This window comes from Fukomys damarensis, unplaced genomic scaffold (assembly GCF_012274545.1).
Source record: "Fukomys damarensis isolate Sample0158 unplaced genomic scaffold, DMR_v1.0_HiC HiC_scaffold_12, whole genome shotgun sequence".
Taxonomy (NCBI): domain Eukaryota; kingdom Metazoa; phylum Chordata; class Mammalia; order Rodentia; family Bathyergidae; genus Fukomys; species Fukomys damarensis.
The window spans coordinates 24,265,781-24,284,701 of record NW_022900924.1 but is presented as its reverse complement, the minus strand read 5'-3'; the positions used below and the strand labels follow the sequence as shown (position 1 = coordinate 24,284,701).

Sequence of the window (18,921 nt, the reverse complement as noted above, 5' to 3'; positions counted from 1 at the left end):
GGCCCATATTGGGCACAAGCCATTTTTAATTCTTTTAATTGCTTAAAAGGAATTGGAGCATGTTGACGAACAAGGTTTCCCTGAGCATCCTGAGTCTCAAAAACTGGGTAGGCCAGAGAAAATGCAGATACATCCTCACCCTCTTTAAGGGCTTGTTGTAAACCCTGTTGAACTGGAGACTTAAGGAGTTGGGAGTTTACTCTCTCAGGCTTCCAGCCTTCACAAGGTCCTAAAGCCAAAGCAATCAAAGAAGGTTCCTTTTCTAACCGAATGTCACAAGGAGAAGGATTAAGATCTGCCACTGGGCTAGGCATGTTTTTAGGAGGTGTATGACTAGTCCATTGAGCTTCCATTTGTTGTGACAGATTTTCCATCATTTTTTCTATTTTTTCCATCACTTTTTCTATTTTTTCCATCCTGTCTTCTAACTGAACTTTTTGTGAATCCTTAGTATGGGCTGCTGCCACTGAAGGCTGCCGTACATTTTCATAATATTTAGCAGCTTCTTCCTCAGGGCCTAGGGGCTCCGGAGGAGCCATGGGAACAATAGTTTCACTTTCATCATAAGATTCAGGTTCCTCTACATTCAATAAATTTTTAAAAATATGTACAAAAAACATGTAACTAATGCTGGCTCCCATTTTTAATATTTACAAGAAAATTCACCGCTCCTTACCTTTTCGTTGAGGCCTCCTTCTTCTCTGCAGTGTCCTTCACTGGATCCCTCGATACCCAGGCCCCATGTTCGGGTGCCACTTGTGGCGGTCCGGCCGTCACAACACAAACATACCTGAGTTGGGGAGTGAGGATTGAGAAAGGACAGCACACTCAATAGTGTGGAGACAAGAGGTCCGATTTATTACACAGAAACAGCTCCTTTTAAAGGCAAGCCAACAGGAAACATCAAGCAATATTAGGGAGGAGATCAAAGGTCAAATTTAACAAAGTCCTTGAGCCGGGCGTGGTGGTGCACGCCCGTAATCCCATAAAACTAGTCTGGATTACAGTGAGCTCCAGGTCAACACCGGTAATCCCATAAACCCAGCCTGGATAATCCCATATGCCCAGCCTGGATTACACAGTGAGCTCAGCCTGGATTACACAGAGAGCTCCAGGTCAATCTCATCTGCATAGCTGAGACCCTCATCTCAGAAAAGCCAAATAGACACAAATTGACACAAATACATTGTGTCAATGTCTCAATGGTAGAAGAAGTTACTTTTCCAATGTCAAATGCCCACGGGCTCCCACATTTGAGGCCATTTGTTATAGTATATTATCACAAAAGAATAGCTTGGGTAGTCAAGGAAAACATGAGCCAACTAAGTAATCTATAGTTTTTCAAAATGACCAAATTGTTCAATATTGAAGAAAGTTAAAATGAACAATACATTCCTACTTATGGAATTTTTTAGAGACAATTTTAACCAGATTTACTTTTTCCTTAATAATTGAATTTAGAATTTAATGCCTGAATAAGATGTGACTCTACTGTGCTAGAAGCAAGATAGAAGTTTTCACTACAGCTCAGATGTATGTGGTCTCTACTTTGCTAGGCCTCTTGTTTCTTTCTCTTCTGAAAAATGAGAAGTTTGTGTAAGGTGATCTCTAATGCTCACTCTAGGTCTACAATACTAAGCCTTTAAATCTCAACTATATTATGAAAACCTGCATTTTGAATGGATAATAGGATTTATAAAACCTGAATAAACCTAGAAATTTACAGTAACATTAAAGTAAATAAATTGTTAAAATATATATTTTGTAACAATGTTATGATCTCCTTAATAGTATGAAAAATATGATTGCCTTCAAAGACTTGAGGAAGCTGATACTGCATGCAAATTTTGAACATGCAGTGGCTATGAAAAAAATATAAGCTTTCTCCCAAACAAGCTAACTGTGGATTAAAATGTGTTACAACCAATGATGAATGTAACTGTACTGTATACCTAAAATGTACCAATAAACTCAATGAGAAAAAAATGTGTTAAAACCATAATATACATTATCTAATATAATCTAAATCAAAGAAATCATGGAAAACTATATTTTGCAACAGGAGAAAGAAAGAATATAATTACTTTAAAAGACTAGACCACAGATGTATACCACTTTGGCTTGACTCTAGGGTTTACTCCAAATAATGGTGTGATTTTTTGGCACAAAATACTCTATCTTCCCATCCCAGTGTCCAGAGCTCTGAGCTGAGAAATTTAATACTTCCTCTGCAGGGTGGCCACTGTGCATGTAAATGAGTTAATATATGCAAAGTACTTGGAACAATGCTTGCATATATTTAGTGCAATATAAATTTGGTGTTAATATTATGCACTGAATTTATATTAAAAGCATATTCCTTCCACAGTCCATCCAAATAGCTTTGATCTGCAACAGTTATAGAATTAGAAAGATTTAAATAGGTTTGATTTAATGCTATTTTCCAGTCTTATCTAAAGTAGCTACTTATACATTATTAAATACTGGTTTAATTCTTTTTGACTGACCCTTTGTAAATCTCTTTGAATGGATTAGCAATATTAGGTTAATTCAAATTAAGATTCTCCCATTAAAATGATTATACTTTCACTTGACTCAAAAAGCATGAATACTTCCAAGAAGAGAGGACAACTGGAGCTTACAGTTTAATACAGTGGAGCAACCCTTTCAGGGAAGGCCAAGATATTTGTATTTCAAATCTGTGTGGTTTCTATCAAATTATTAATTTAAAACAATTTTATGTCAAGGATTAAATACATATATAATGGAATCCAAATTCTTATTTATATGAGATCAAAATGTGTGCAAATAGGAATGCTGTCAAGGCATCTGGATTTCAAAGTTACATTGATCAAAAAGTTAGCTAAATTTCTTTAAATCAAGCATGCCAACATTTTATTATTCATTTATTTACTTATTTCAAATGTTTGTAGTACATAATGGCTAGATTCCTTGTGGGAAACTAAAACGTGTACTTACTATATCTTAATGCTTTTTTAATCCCTTTTTCCTTCCCTCCCTCTTCTTTCAATCCATCTCCTGATCCACTTTCTTTTTCTTCTATATGCTTTCAATATATAATTTTTCTATCCCTTGTGTGGATATGGCACAAGTACATAACACACTTACCTCACTTTTTGTTTCATCCCCTTTCCCTCCTGAGCCTTCCCCCATCTCCACTTATTGATCTACTATCCCTTCTTAAAAGATATCTCTCTTTTCTAATATCTAGCCTTTACTTTGCCCATTACTTATACTTTGGGTTTCTCATATAACATATACAACTTAATAGTTAAGCTTGTGTGCCTGATCTTTTTTCATTAAGTTTATTGGTACATTTTAGGTATATAATATGCTGACATGCATTATTGGGAACTTGTTCCTTTACATGATATATCTTGGTTCTTATTTTTTCCCCATTCCCCTCCTCTCCCTTCAACCCCTCCACCATTCTGTCAGCCTGATTTATAACACTTAAAAATACGGTGTCAAGGTGTATCCATTTTCCTATAAATGACCCAAGTTTTTCTTTATGGCAGAGTAGTACTCCATTATGCATAAATATCTCATTTTTTTAAAAAATACTCATCTTTTGATGGACATGCAAGCTTCTTCCAATGTATAGCTATTTTGAATTGTGCTACCATAAACATTAGTAGGCCTGTATCACTGTAATATGATGTTTTTAACTCTTTTGAAAAGAGACCTAGCAGGGGAGTAGCTGGGTCAAATGGAATTTCTAGTTTCAGTTTTTTGAGGACTCTGCACTGATTTGCATAGTTGTAGTACTATATTCCCATCAGTGGTGTAGGATTTCTTTTGTCCCCACAGTCTCACCCTCACCATCATTCATTATTGTTTGATATTTTTGAAAATAGTCTTTCTGGGGTTATAGAATCTCAGTGTTATTTTATCAACATTTTTAGACTGTTAGATTAAAAGCTAGCATCATTATTTCACTTTGGCAGTTACATGTTAACGATTTTCACATACAAGTGACTAGATTTCCTAAAAGCTCTCTACCAAAAAAAAAATAAATAAGAAATGCAGTGCTAAAGTATAACAAATATATTTTGAAAAGTTAAGTTTAAAAGGATGAAAGGAAAATTCTCAGATCTCCAACATTAGTAGAAGCTTAACACTAAAGTAGAGAAGGCACATAAACATTCTGGATGCCTTAGGAATAAGAAAATGTTTGAATTTTAAACAAAGAAAGGGGGTACAAGGAAAGGGAAGGAGGTAAGGGGTATAGAGAGGAGATGAGAAGAGAGAAGAGAGGAGAGGGGAGGGGAGGGAAGGGGTGGAGAGGAGAGGAGGGAGGAGCAGAGCTAGGGCTTCTGAAAAGAAGAAACTAGGGAATCAAAATTCTCTATTCACTTTATAAGAAGAACCTGAAGAGCTACACATTTAGTGAAAGGGTGGACAAAAATAAATTTATCAATGAATAATGGAAAAGAGGTTTAGCTATCAAAGTCAGTGCTATACATGAAAAGAAAGAAAAGGAAAAAGGGATTCCACAGAAAATTAGTAACCAAAGATGAGATGAAGTATACCTTTATGGGTTCACATTTTATTAAATTGTCGCAGAAGCCCAATTTCAGAATTTATTGATAAAGTATTCCCCAAATTTTAACTTACTTAAAGTTCTAGCTAAGGCAAATTCTCTGGAGAAGTACAGGGCCAACTTACATGAGGAATTTGGTTAATGTAATTCATCAAATTAATAAATTAAAGAAAATTATTTTTAATAAACTTTAATATTCATTCATAAGCAAATGTCTTCTAAATAATGAAAAGTATATTTATTAACCTGTTAAAGTTTGACTTGAAAGAGATTACCACACACACAATATATATATATATATATATATATATACACACACACACACACATATTGCATATATATATTGTATATATATTATATAGTATGTAGCATATAACTATGTATTATATATTAATATAATATTATATATATAATTTATACCAGGGATTGATCTCGGGACCTTGTGAGGCAGGTGGTAGAATCACTGAGCTAAATCCCTGGCTTCCCACAAAAAACATATTTACAATGAAGCTTCTGAAACATTTCCATTAAAATAAGAAATAACATAAATTTTCTACTATAATGTACTTCTATTCAACAGTATTTAAAAAATTCTAGTCTGTAAAATGTAAGAAAACAAGTCAATGAAGGATTGGGAAACAAGAAAAAAATATTAATTTGTACACCTTCTAGGACTGCCAGAAATCTAAGAGAATCTACAAAGAAATGATAAACATGTTCTGACACAGTATAAATATTAAAATATAATTTTAAGGAAAGCTATAATTTAAATAGCTGCAAGTTTTTAAGGTATACATAAGCTATATAGCCTTAGTGCTAAATATTGCAGAAGTATTGATATTAAATAACTATATGCATAGAGACTATATTCACATTTGGGAAGTGTCAAATAAATTCAAAACAATTATAAGGAATACATAAAAGTTTTTAAAGTTAATTTGATTAAAAAAAATCCTAAAATTATAGATAAATCAAAGGATTAAGATGAAGAATGACAATTCAGAAGAACGTGATATAGATACTTAATATCCTTAGTAAAAAGAATAAGAAAATGGAATAAAGTAAACAAAAATTAACTCAGGAATATATAGAACTGATTACATTTCATATTACTAAGGAAAGAAACTTCAATTAATGGTGCTATGATGATGATATGCTATCTGACTAGACATATGAATAAGACACATTAATAAAACAGATATAGCCTAAAATGTACCAATAAACTCAATTTAAAAAAATAGTATTCCTTAAATAGTATTCATTAAATAGAAGCTTACAAAATGTTGCTTGGGATATAGAAGTTTGGAAAAATCATTATTCTTGCAACAATGTAAATAAAAGTGGATTATTTAAAAATAAAAAAACAGATATATTAATAAAATTAAATAAATCAATAAGGGCTGTTGATTTAGCTCAGGGTTTCTGCTGCCTGCCTTGTGAGTGCAAGGTCCCAAGTTCAATCCCCAGTACCAAAATAATAATAATAATAATAATTCATAATAATAATAAATTAATTTTATTCTTTGTTGATTGGAGTGCTACATAAAATTTTCAGACTTCCTTTTGTCATATAAAAATATACACATTGTTGAACATCTTGCATTTTCCATCTTATGCTTATTACAAATGGCTTGATATCAACATACAAAATAAGAAAATTCTTCATTTCTAAAAAAATTGTATAGTACTCCATTTAGCATATCAAAATATATTTAACCATTCTTCTGCTCTTAGGATATAGACAACTTCTAATTATCTTTTATATATGTGTACATAGACAATATAGAGAGAAAAACATATATTACATTGTGGTATTAATTTTCTTTTTTTTAAATCAATGCTATTGGTACCTTATAGAAATACATAATGATAACATTTATCATATAAAATTTGGACATGTACATGATATATTTTGATTCTTATTTTTCCCCTTTCTTTCCCCTATCACATCTTCCCCTCCTTAATTACAACAGCTGTATTTCCATTTCCTTCAATTTTCTTATGTCTTTTTCCTTCCCTTCCTTTCCCCCTCCACACTTCCTAGTTCCCATTTCCACATGAACAGTTTTTACTTATTAACATTATTATACATTTTGCTTTTTATTTACACTTTTACTTTCTAATACTAAAATAAAATGCAATATTTGAGCATGTATGTCTGATTTATTTCACTTAAATATATGGTCTGAAAGTACATCCATTTAATTAGCAATGTCTCAATTTTATCCTTCTTTGTGGCAGAGTAGTACTCCACTGTACAAAAAAGAAAACTCACACTTCTTTGTCCATTCATCAGTAGCTGGGTAATTGGGCTCTTTCCAAGATTTAGCAATTACAAACTGTGCCACTATAAACAAGAGTGTGCATATATCACTGTGGTGTGATGCTTTTAATACTTTTGGGATGATACTGAGGAGAGAAATACCTGGGTCTGTTGGAACTTCTAGTTTTAGTTGTTTGAGGAATCTCCACAATGATTTCCACAGTGGTTGCACTGTTCTACACTCCCACCAATAGTGGAATAGAGTTCCTTTTCCTCACAGCCCAGCCAGCATTTCTTGTTTGTTGACTTCTTAATAGTAGCCAGTCTTCCTGGAGTGAGATAGAATCTCAGCATTGTTTTAATTTGCATCTCTCAATTGACCAGCAATGTTGAATTTTTTTTCATATATTTATTTGCTGTTTTTACTTTTTCATGAGAAGTGCCTACTCATTTCAGATGTTCATTTTTGGATTGGGTCTTTAATTTGGGTGGGCTGAATTTTTTTGAATTTGTCTCTTAACTTTGTTGGTAGTTTCTTTTGCTATGCAAAAAGATTTTTGCTACCATAAACTTCCAGTTGTTTGCATATTTATTGTGCAATTGGTGTTTTTATTCATAAAGTCTTTGCCAACACCTCTGTCCTCAAGAGTTCTACCTATTCTATCTTCCAGCCAATTTAGTGCTTCTGCTTTAATATCAGATCTTTGAGCCATTTTTATTTTGTTTTAGAGTAGGGTGAAAGATATGAGTCTAGTTTTAATCTTTAGCATGTGGAAAGCCAGTTTTTCCAGCACCACTTATTAAAGAGGCTATCTTTCTTCCGTGGAAGGTATTAGGCTCCTTTGTCAAAGGTGAGGTGGCTGAGTGTATTTGGTGTTATTGCTGCATCCTTTAATATGTTCTATTAATCCTTGGGTCTAATTTTCTGTGTGTGTGCACACGCGCATGTGCATGTTTGTGTGCCTGTACCATGCTGTTTTATTGCAGTAGCTTTGTAGTATAATTTCAAGTAAGGGATTGTGATGCCCCTATTTGCTTTTGTTTCCCAGAATTGCTTTTGCTCTTCTAGGTCTCTTGGTTCTAAATGAATTTTATGATTTTTTTCTCTAGTTACACGAGATGTGCTACTGGTATTTCAATTGAGATTACATTAAATATGCATGACAATTTTGGGGATGTTTTTTTTTTTCACTGTATTGGTGAAAAAGATGAACAAAAACAAGAGATATCCTTTCTCAGAGAACTTTAGTTTTTAATGTAAAGGTGTTTTACTGTCTCTGCTACATTGATTCCTAAGTATTTCAATTTTTGGATGCTATTGTGAAAGGTGTGATTTCCCTAATTTCTCTCACAGTGAGTTTGTTATGTGTGTACAGGAATGCTATTGATTTTTAAGGATTGACTTTATGTCTGTGAATTTGTTTATTAAATCTATTGTGGTTTACTATTGTTTATTAAATCTAGTTTATTAAATCTGGTGTAGTTTTTGGGGTCTCCTATGTAGGGTAACATGTTATCCTCAAATAACAATTTAAGTTCTTCTTTTCTTATCCTTATTACTTTTATTTCTTTCTCTTCTCTAATTGTTCCTGCTAAAGTTTCTGGAACTATATCAAATGAGAGTGGTGACAATGGGCATCCTTATCTTTTTCCTGATATTAGAGTAAAGCTTTCAATTTTTGACCATTTAATGGTGACTGTTGGTTTGTCATAGATGGCTATTATCACATTGAGATACAGTCTAACTATTCCAATTTTCTGTAGAATTTTAATCATGAATAGGTGCTCAGCTTTGTCAAATACTTTTTCTGCATCTATTGAGATGATCACTTGGTTTTCATCTTTGGCCCTGTTAGTATGATGTATTGCATTTATTTATTTGCATATGTTGCATCATCCCTACATCCCTGAGGTGAATCCTACTTGGCTATATATCTTCTTGATGATTTGCTGCATTCTGCTTGCCACTATCTAATTAAGGATTTTTGCATCTATGTTCTTTAGGGAGATTGGCCTATAGTCTTTTGTTTTGTTTTGTTTTGTTTTATTTTTGGTTGGATCCTTCTCTAATTTTGGTATCAGGGTAATGCTAGCTTTCAGGCAGTAATTTAGGAGTATTATTTCCCTTTCAATTTCAATAAAGATTTTGAGGAGTAGTTTTTTTTTTTTAACTTGTGTTTTATTTTCCATCAACCTCATTTCCAGTTTTCTTCAGTGACTGTAGAACAAGCAGCATTCAATAGTGGTTCCTACTCACCCAGTGGCTTGAGCAGTGGGAGCTGCAGACTAGTTTTCTGTGGCCAGTTGAGTGCTCCTCTCTTCTGTGGGGAACTGGTGGATGGACACAGAAGGTATGCACACCCTCAGACCAGTCTGCAATCTCAGGCTGAGTAGCAGTGAACTCCAGAGCTAGTGCAGTCCATTTGCCCTGAAATTCCTCCTTTGTCACACACTTTTCAGTAGCAGCCTGTTCTTCTTTTTCCATCTCTTCAGGATCCCTGTTGAAGTAAAGATCAGGCATGACCTCCCACAAGCATTCAATAGGCGATGCATGCACAGCACTTCCTGGGCCAGCATCCACCACATCGGACCCACTGAGTGAGCTCCCTTGTTGTTGCATTGTAATAGCAATATTCACATAGTGCAGAGGAGAATCTCTGCTACATAGAACAATGGTAGGCAGATCGACATAAAATGCCTCTGTGAGTGGCTGGTGGTCAGCTCTGGGATCTGTAACCACCAGAAGACCTGGCTCTCAGAAAGCTGCCTGGATCTGGTTAGTGAAAGTCCCAGGAGTGAAGCGGCCAGGGATAGGCATAGCTCCAGTAGCAGTGGCAAAGTTCAGCACAGACCACTGGCTTGTGTTCCTAGAGGATATGACGCTGACATCACCAGGATTTTCACTGGCAACTACGGCTCATGCTGCCAGCAGCTTTTCCCAGGTCTGCTTCAGATTTGTGATGCAGATTCCATCACTTTTCCTTTTGTAGATATACTGTTCCATCCAGAAATCCAGATTTGTGCCACCTAAGTGCATTCCCGCATCAAGGAATTTGAAGACATCTTCCTCCATTTGCAGAACATTGAGAGCTCCGGGCATTGTGAAAGTTTCCCTTTAAGTTACGATGGATGGACTCCTGCCTCTAAATTTGTTCTAGCATCCAGCAATGAATCCATCAGGCCCTCCTCTTTTTTTTTTTTTTTTTTTTTTTTTGTACTGGGGATTGCATTCGTGACCTTGCATTTGCAAGGCAAAGGAACCACTGAGCTAAATATCCGACATTGGTAGGTATTTAATTGAATCTTCAATTCCATTGATTGATATTGAGTTACTTAAAATTTTTATATCCTCTTGATCCAGCTTTGGTAATTTATATGTATCTAGCAATGTGTCCGTTTTTTCTGTGTTTTCCATCTTATTAGAGTAAAGCTTCTCAAAGTATGTATTAATGATCTAGATTTCGGCAAGATTCTTTGTAATTTCACCATTTTCATTCATAATTGCATAGATTTGAGTCTGTTTCCTTCTTTTGATAAAATTGGCTAAGCATTTGTCAATTTTATTTAAGCTTTCAAACAACCCTTTGATTCATTGATTCTTTGTATTATTTTCTTAGTCTCAGTTGCATTAACTTTGGCTCTGATTTTTATAATTTCTTCCCTTGTACAATCATTGAGTTTGACTTGTTCATCTTTTTCTAGAATCTTCCGGTTCAACTCTAGGTTATTTTAACTCATTTTATTTTTCTGATGAGGTAATTTCCTGCTGTAACTTTCCCTCCTGGGACTGCTTTCATTGCATCCTATAAATTCTAGTAGGTTGTACTGGCATTATTATTTAATTGTAAAAACTGTCTAATCCTTCTTTAATTTCACCAGTGACCTATTTGCTATTCAGGAAGGTGTTATTTAATTTGCATGTGTTTATGAAGTTTTTGTGACTTTTTTTTGCCATTGATTTGCAGTTTCGTTACACTGTGATATAATAGTATACAATGGATAATTTCAATTTCTTTGCATTTATTTAAGCATGTTTTATGAGCTAGTGTGGATCTATTTTGGACAACAGCCTGTACGCAGCTGAGAAGAAAGTGGTTTTTTTAGCATTTTTTATTAAAAAATTATTACAGTTAAAGACACATTGCATTTAATCCCCCTGAAAATACTCTCCCTCGCTTTATTTTTATAATTTTTTTCCATTAAGTTTACTGGTACATTTTAGATGTACAATAGAATTACTTTCATCATTGGGATCTTATCTCTTTATATGGTGTATCTTGGTTCTTATTTTTTCCCCACTCACCTTTCCTCCCTTCACCCTCTCCAACCCTCCCTATTTACAAAGACTTTCTTTCCATTTTTTCTATGGCTTGAAATCCACTTTATTTATTTTTTTCAGCTTTAATTGAGTTTATTGGTACATTTTAGGGATACAGTACAGTTGCATTCATTGTTGGGATCTTGTACCTCTACATGACAAGTCTTGATTCTCATTTTTTCCCCTTAGCTCTGCCCTCCCTTCACCCCCTCCTCCCCTCCCCATCTACAAACACTTTATTTTCATCTTTTCATTCTCTCACATTTTTTTCTTTTCCCTTTTTACTCTTCCCCTACCCATCCCACCTTCCCTACACTTTTAGCTCCTTTCTTCCCATTTCTAAATGTCAGTAATCTTATTAGAATCTTATGCATTGTTGCAGATTATTCACACCAGGGAAACTATTCGGTATTTACACATGTGTGACTTATTTATTTCACTTAGGAGTATATCTTCAATATGTTTCTATGGAAAACCTATTCCTGTTTTTTTTCAGGTGGGGATCACATGGAATATTGTTTTCCATCCTGTGACTTTTAATCTTTGAGTTTCTTTGAATTAAATGTGTTTCTTTTATGCATCATATTGTTGGATCATGTTTCTTGACTATTCTACCAGTCTGTTTCTTTTGATTGGTGAATTGAGATCATTTACATTGGTGATTATGACTGATATGTATTGATTTTTTTGTCATGTTATTTTCTTGTTTTTGGTTACCTTTTTTCTCCTCTGTTTAATTATTTGTCCAGCCTGGTTTAATTGTTTGTCCTGCCATTCATTCTGTTGGACTTCATGGAATTGTACTCTTTATTATCTCCTTCTAGAATGTCCTTCAGAATATTTTGGAGTGCTTGTTTGGTTATCATGAATTTCTTCAGGTGTTCTTTGTCAAAGAAGTATCATATTTCTATCAATTTTAAAAGTTTTGCTGCGTACAACAATGTGGGTTTGAGGTTTTCTTTTACATGTTGAAACACTTTACTCCAAGTTCTCTTTGACTTAAGGGTTTGTGTTGAGAAGTTGTAATTCTCATGGACCTTTCTTTATAAGTGATGTGTTTTGTTTCTCAATAGCTTTCAATGTTCTGTTCTTGCATTCAGTTTCTGGATTCCTGACTATTAGATGCTGTGGGGCAGATTTTTTTTTTTAATCATGGTTAATTGGACTTATATATGTCTCATGTATCTGTGTGTCAAATTCTTTAACTATGCTTGGGAAATATTCTGCCACTACTTCAATGAACAGGTTTTTTATATCATTTATGGTATCTCTTGTTTTTTTGTTGACTTTAATTAATCTTATGTTATTCTTCTTTGGATCATCTAGCAGCTGTTGGACTGATTTTTCTTGGTCACTTGCTATTTTAAAGGAATATTCTTTTCATGATCCATAACCTCAATTTTGTGTTATAGATGTGATATTCTCCCCTCACATTGGTTCATTCTGCTAATTATGCTTTCAACAGAACTGTTAATCTTCTGGATATGTACATTTTTTTTTTCTGGTACCAGGGATTGAACTCAGGACCTGGAGCTTGTAAGGCAGGCACAGTACCACTGAGCTAAATCCCCACCCCTCTTCTGTATATCTAATTAAATATTTTTGATGGATTCCATTTCTTTCCTATGTTGGGAATTCATAATTGTCATCATTATCCTAAGCTTCACTATTATGTATCTGTATCTTATATAATTCACTAATCGTGCCCTTCATTTATGACCATCTTTGAAGTTATCTGACAAATGAATTCTGATTTGATTTTTTTATAGATCTTTCATTTCCTTTTTCACTTCCACTGTAATTCCACTTCAGAGAATCCAGGTGGGTAGATTTCAAATTGTTCTACCTCATCACACCCTGAGATTGTCTTTGGCAAGCTGAAAGCCCGGGATAGTATCTTAATTCTGTGTCTTCTCATTTTCTATTTTTTAGTTTAATTCTTGCATTGATACTTGTAAATTGCTTATAGTAGCTATTTTATTGCTAGAATTGAGAACCCTTAAGAAATGATTGTCAGAGATGTCTTCCACCTATAGCTGGTTTTTGGATTTTGAGTGTGTTGCAAGACACCACTTCTTTAAATTTTCATGAATGAAAAATTTCTACCTATATGGCCTAGCTCCTTGTTCTTTGTCACTGCTCTATATTTTTATTTTTTTAATTAATTTTATTGATATATTTTAGGTATACAATATAATGACATTCATCATTAGAAATATGTACCTTTACATAATATGTTCTGCTTCTTATTTTTCCTCATTCCCCTGCACTTCCTATATACAAAGAATTTGTTTCTATTTTTTACTTTTCTTATATTAATTTCATTCCTTTCTTCCCTTTCCCAACTCCTTTCACTTACCTTTATCCTTTAGACCTTTTCTTCCTATTTCACATTACCTATTATGCCTTTTTATCCTTATTTACACTTTCAATTTCTCACACCAGAGAAACTATTTGGTATTTACACATTTCTGTCCTATTTATTTCACTTCAGAGTATCACTTCAATGTGCATGCATTTAGCTATAAATGTCTTTAATTTCTCATTATTTATGGCTGAGTTAGATACATATATCAAATTTGAGATATATATATATATATATATATATCCATTTATGGGTAATTCAGGTATTTCCAAGTTTTAGGTATTACAAACTATGCTGCTAAGAATATGGTGCACATATATTACTGTGGTATGATTCTTTTAATTATTTGAGGTAGATACCCAGTATGGGAATAGCTGGGTCAAATGGAACCTGTAATCCTAGTTGTTTGAGGTATCTCCACAATGGTTTACATAGTGGTTGCACCAGTCTACATTCCAACCAGTTGTGGAGTAGGGTTCCTCTTTCCCCACAGTCCAGCCAACATTTCTTATTGGTTGATTTCATGATAGGAGCCATTCTTTCTGGGGTGAGGTGGAATCTCAGTGTTGTTTTTATTTGTATCTGTTGAATGACAAGTGGTTTTGAGAATTTTTTCATATGTTTATTTGCTATTTCTAATTCTTTGTCTGGGAAATGTCTGTTCATTTCAGCTACCCATCAGGTCTTTACATTTGGGAAGTCTGACTTTTTAAAGTTCTTTATATATTCTAAACAGTAGATCTTTGTCTGAGGGACAGCTGGCAACATTTTTTTTCCACATTGTGAATTCTTTCTTCATACTGTTGGTGGTTTCACTTGTTGCACAAAAACATTTTAAGAAGTGATCTCACTTATTGATTCTTTGTGCTAATTCTTATGCAACTGAGATTTCATTCATAAAATTGTTTCCTATGCCAATGTCTTGAAGAATTCTACCTTCCCTCTATTCCAGCTGGTTTAGTGTTCCTGTTTTAATATTTAGATCTTTAATCCATTTAGATTTTAGTTTAGTGAATGGTGAGAGATAATGAACACAGATGCAAAAATTCTCAATAAGATACTGGCAAACAGAAGACAGAAGATCATCAAGAATATCATACAGACTGACCAAGTGGGATTCATCTCAGGGATGCAGGGATAGTTCAACACATGTAAATCAATAAATGTAATACACTACATTAATAGAGACAAGGACAAAACTATATGATCATCTCAATATATGCAGAAAAAGCATTCAACAAAATCCAACACATATTCATGATTTTTTAAAAAACCTACAGAAAATTGGAATAGAGAGCCTCTATCTCTGCCTGATAAAAGTCATTTATGAAAAACTAACAGCCAATGTCATACTAACTGGTCAAAAACTGAAATCCTTCACACTAAAATCAGGAACAAGACAAGGATATCCACTACCACCATTCTTATTCAGTATAGTTTTGGAAACATTAGGCACAAAAATTAGACAACAGAAACAAATACAATCAATAAAATTAGTAAATGAAAAAGTTAAATTGTCATTATTTTTGGGCAACATGATATTCAATATAGAAGACTCCAAGAATTACACCAAAGTCTGTTAGACTTAATAATCAAATTCAGAACAAAAATAAAAACAAAAACCAAACTGGGATGGGGATTTAGCTCAGTGGTTCTTCCGCCTTCCTTGCAAGCATAAAGACCAGAGTTCAATCCCAGTGTCAAAAGAAAAAAAGAAAAGAATTCAGTAGAGTAGCTAGATGCAAGTTTAACACACAGAAATCAATAGATTTCCTGTATACAAATGACAGATTCACTGAAAGAGGAACTGGAGAAACAACTCTCTTCACAACAGCATCTTAAAAAATGAAATAACTAGGAATTAACCTAACAAAAGAAATCAAAAACCTTTACTCTGAAAACTACAGCACTCTGAAAAAAGATATCAAAGAGGATATCAGAAAAATGTGAAGACATCCCCTGCTCCTGGATAGGAAGAACCAACACAGTGAAAAGGGCTATACTTTCAAAACTGTTAAATGGAATCAATGTAATACCAATTTAAATTACAACAGCATACTTCACAAAATTTGAGAAAACCATCCAAATTTTTTTTCAAACAAGAAGAGACCTAGAATAGCAAAAGCAATTCTAGGGAACACAAACAAGGTAGGGAGTATCACAATCCCCAATTTGAAACTATACTACAAAGCTACTGTGATAAAAACTGTGTGGTGCAGTCAAAGAGAAAGACCCAAGGACCAGTGGAACAGAGTAGAGCATGCAGAAACAATTCCAAACATACTCAACCACTTCATCTTTGACTAAGGAGCCAAAACCCTTATTGGAGAAAAGATAGCTGTTTCAATAAATGGTATTGGAAAAACTGGATTTCAACTTGCCAAAGATTAAAACTAGACCTATATCTCTCATGATGCTATTTAATATTACTTATGACCCTCTGGCAATTTCAGCCTTGGCATAAAAGGAAGAACAATTGATTAGAGCAACTGTGTCACCTTGGCTAAACTAATATAATCAGTAACACATTAAGTAACTCAGTGACGCATTAAGCATACCCAAGAAAATGACAAACTGTGATAACTATTAATTTTCCACCTTTAATCATATGAATTAGTTGTAGTCATATTAAAAAAACCTAAAAAAAAAAAAAACAGAAAATTGTGTGCAGTGAATGTCCCCATAATATGGTCATTTTACCCTCAAGGGAGAAATTTAAGGGGGGTTAGGGAAAACTAAAGAAATATATAAAGAGAAAGGAATTAAAAGCAAGGCTGGAAGACAAAGGAAGATTATGCAAACTTTGGTCACTGGTGAATACAGGAGGGAAAGAAAGAAGTAAGAAAGAGAGACAAGAACAAAAAACTAGAAACAATACTCTCATTTGTATAAAAACAAAAACAAGCAATCAAGAAAAAGATAAAAAAAAATAATAAATTAAAAAGTAAAAAAAAAAAGTCCCTTCAGGCACTGTCTTTGTTGTCGTTGATGGACAGAGGGGGCAGACAGATCACATATTTGTGATCCATCCCAGCAAGCCATCAGTAGAATTATGGTGCTTGTGGATAGTCCCCGTAAACCTGGGCCTTTAGATCCACTGAAATTCAGGCTGCTTGCAATTTCTGAGTGTGAGGCTGCGACCCAAGTTTTTCATTTCCCAGTACTCTGACTGACTCTTATCAGCTTCAGTGTAGCTCCTTGACCTCCTACCAACTAGAACTCAGCTTCACTTCACCTTTATACTTGGGGCTGCTAGATGAAGCTAACCTGCAGCTGCTCTGAGTTCTGATTTCTAATGGCCCCTTTCAAAATGGCTACAACCCAATCACCCTCTCCTGGGGTCATCTGAACCCAAATAACTTACCAGCCCCTGCAGTCTGCAGCATCCACTGCTGCATTCTATTGCTGCATTTCTCCATGGTAGTTTCTGGGATCACCAGTAGTCACTGGGCCTCTACTAGTTTAAGCTGCATCCTCCCACACCACAGGCCAGGGCTTAGGGAGAAAGCTCCATTTGCCACCTCACTCATTTGCCAGTCTCTCTCTGCTTTCACCATGAGCTCTAATTCTCATTTCAAATCCTTACTGTGTCCCAGGGACCAAATTCTGTCCTCCTTCTCTTTGCCACTTTGCAATATTTGAGTGTCTGGATTCCGAATATCAGAGAGCTATGGAACTAATTTTTATACATATTGTAGACTGACATTTATATCAAGTCTATACCAATTTATAGTTCAGTCAGCAATATATCAGTGTCTTTTTTCCATGTGTTACTGTCCTTGATATATCAATAGTTTCTCTTATCATGAATGAATCTTACTATCTTTTTAATTTACTTCAGAACAATTTTTATTCTTTCTACAAATTGTTCCTTTGCTCATTTTTACTTGTTCTCTTTTCAAATTATTGTTTTAATGCATATTAGCAGTACATAATGATTACAATAATTTTAGGGAATTGGTGCATGTACATAACATATCTCGAGTCCTTTTTCTTCCTTCCCTTCAACTGCTTTTATTAAATTTGCAAATTTATAAGATAAATAAATGAATTTTATACTATTTTATAATCAATACAGAGATTATTTACAGCATTTATCACACCTTTTATATTGCTTCAATGATATTCATTTATTTATTATTTTGCCTTAATTTATATCAAATATTTATATTTAATGCAGTATACTTTATCATTCTGTATGCTTTCTGGGTTCTATGATGCACTTGAAAAGACTTTTTACCTCATAAAAATTTCTATCTGATCATTTTTAATGTATTTTTTGGCACTAATCTTTGATTGGTAGTGATTTTTTATTTATTTCGTAGTTATTTAAATTTTTATCAAATATGAGTTGAATTTTCCCTTTTTTTCATATGACAAGCTAGTAGTCACCAAATTTCTTGTTCCACTCTATCCTTGCTAGTTTAAAATATAACTATTTTTTTAAAATTGATGTTTGCCTATATAAAATTTGTTAGTTTGGTGTATAGGTGATGTAATTGTTTTTATTGGATTTTCTATTTGTTGAAAAAGATTCTATACTATTGAATTCTGAGTATAAAATTGCATTACTTATAAATTATCAAATGATAATTTCAAATTTTATAGTTTAATTTATCTTTCCTCATTTTGTTATTTGACCATTATCGTAGAATGATGATATGAGTAGAAAGCATGCTCTTTTCTGAATGCATAGAATGCCTCTAGAATGTGTGTGTGTGTGTATACATGTACATATGTATATAGCGTCCTACATATTGTCAGATATGTGGGTACATACATATACATATATGTTATATGTATTATATATCTAATCTGTATTCATTCATCTTCTATTTATATCTAGGTAGGGTTTTAATGATCTAATTAATTCTTTCTCTGATCTTTTTCTTAACTTTTAGTTAGATAAATCCATTACCTCAATTCATCAAAGAGGACTTATGACACCAATATTACCTACTAGCCTATCTGTTCAAAAGTATTTGTTACTGTTATCCTTGAACAGAATTCACAGGAATTCAATTTGGGCAGTCAATATTTTTTTGAGTATTTTGTAGAGATTTCTCCTCTATCATCTTGAACTGAAAATTGCTATTGAAACGTCTGAAAACAGCCTGACATTTTTCTTCTTTAACTTAATAACTTGCTTTACTGTCCAACAAAAACTCAAAAGTCCAATAGTTTTAGGGCTGGAGATTTAGCTCAGTAGTGCCTTTCCTGCCTTTCAATCACAAGGACCTGAGTTTGATCCCCAGTATGAAAGGGAGTGGAGGAGAGTTAGTTCAGTAGTTTCATTAGGCCATGCAAGTATTTTTCTGAAATACATCATTTCAACCTATAAATTAACATCTTTCTCTATTTATAAAAAAGATTTATTGATTAGTTCTTTTATCCTATTTCTTTTCTTCCTT

The 18,921-nt window shown here is 33.7% G+C and overlaps 1 pseudogene; it reads right to left on the bottom strand.

Annotated features, from left to right (window-relative positions):
- Positions 1 to 9,038: 9,038 nt before the first annotated feature.
- Positions 9,039 to 9,927, bottom strand: LOC104848490 (annotated as a pseudogene).
- Between the last annotated feature and the right edge of the window lie 8,994 nt (positions 9,928 to 18,921).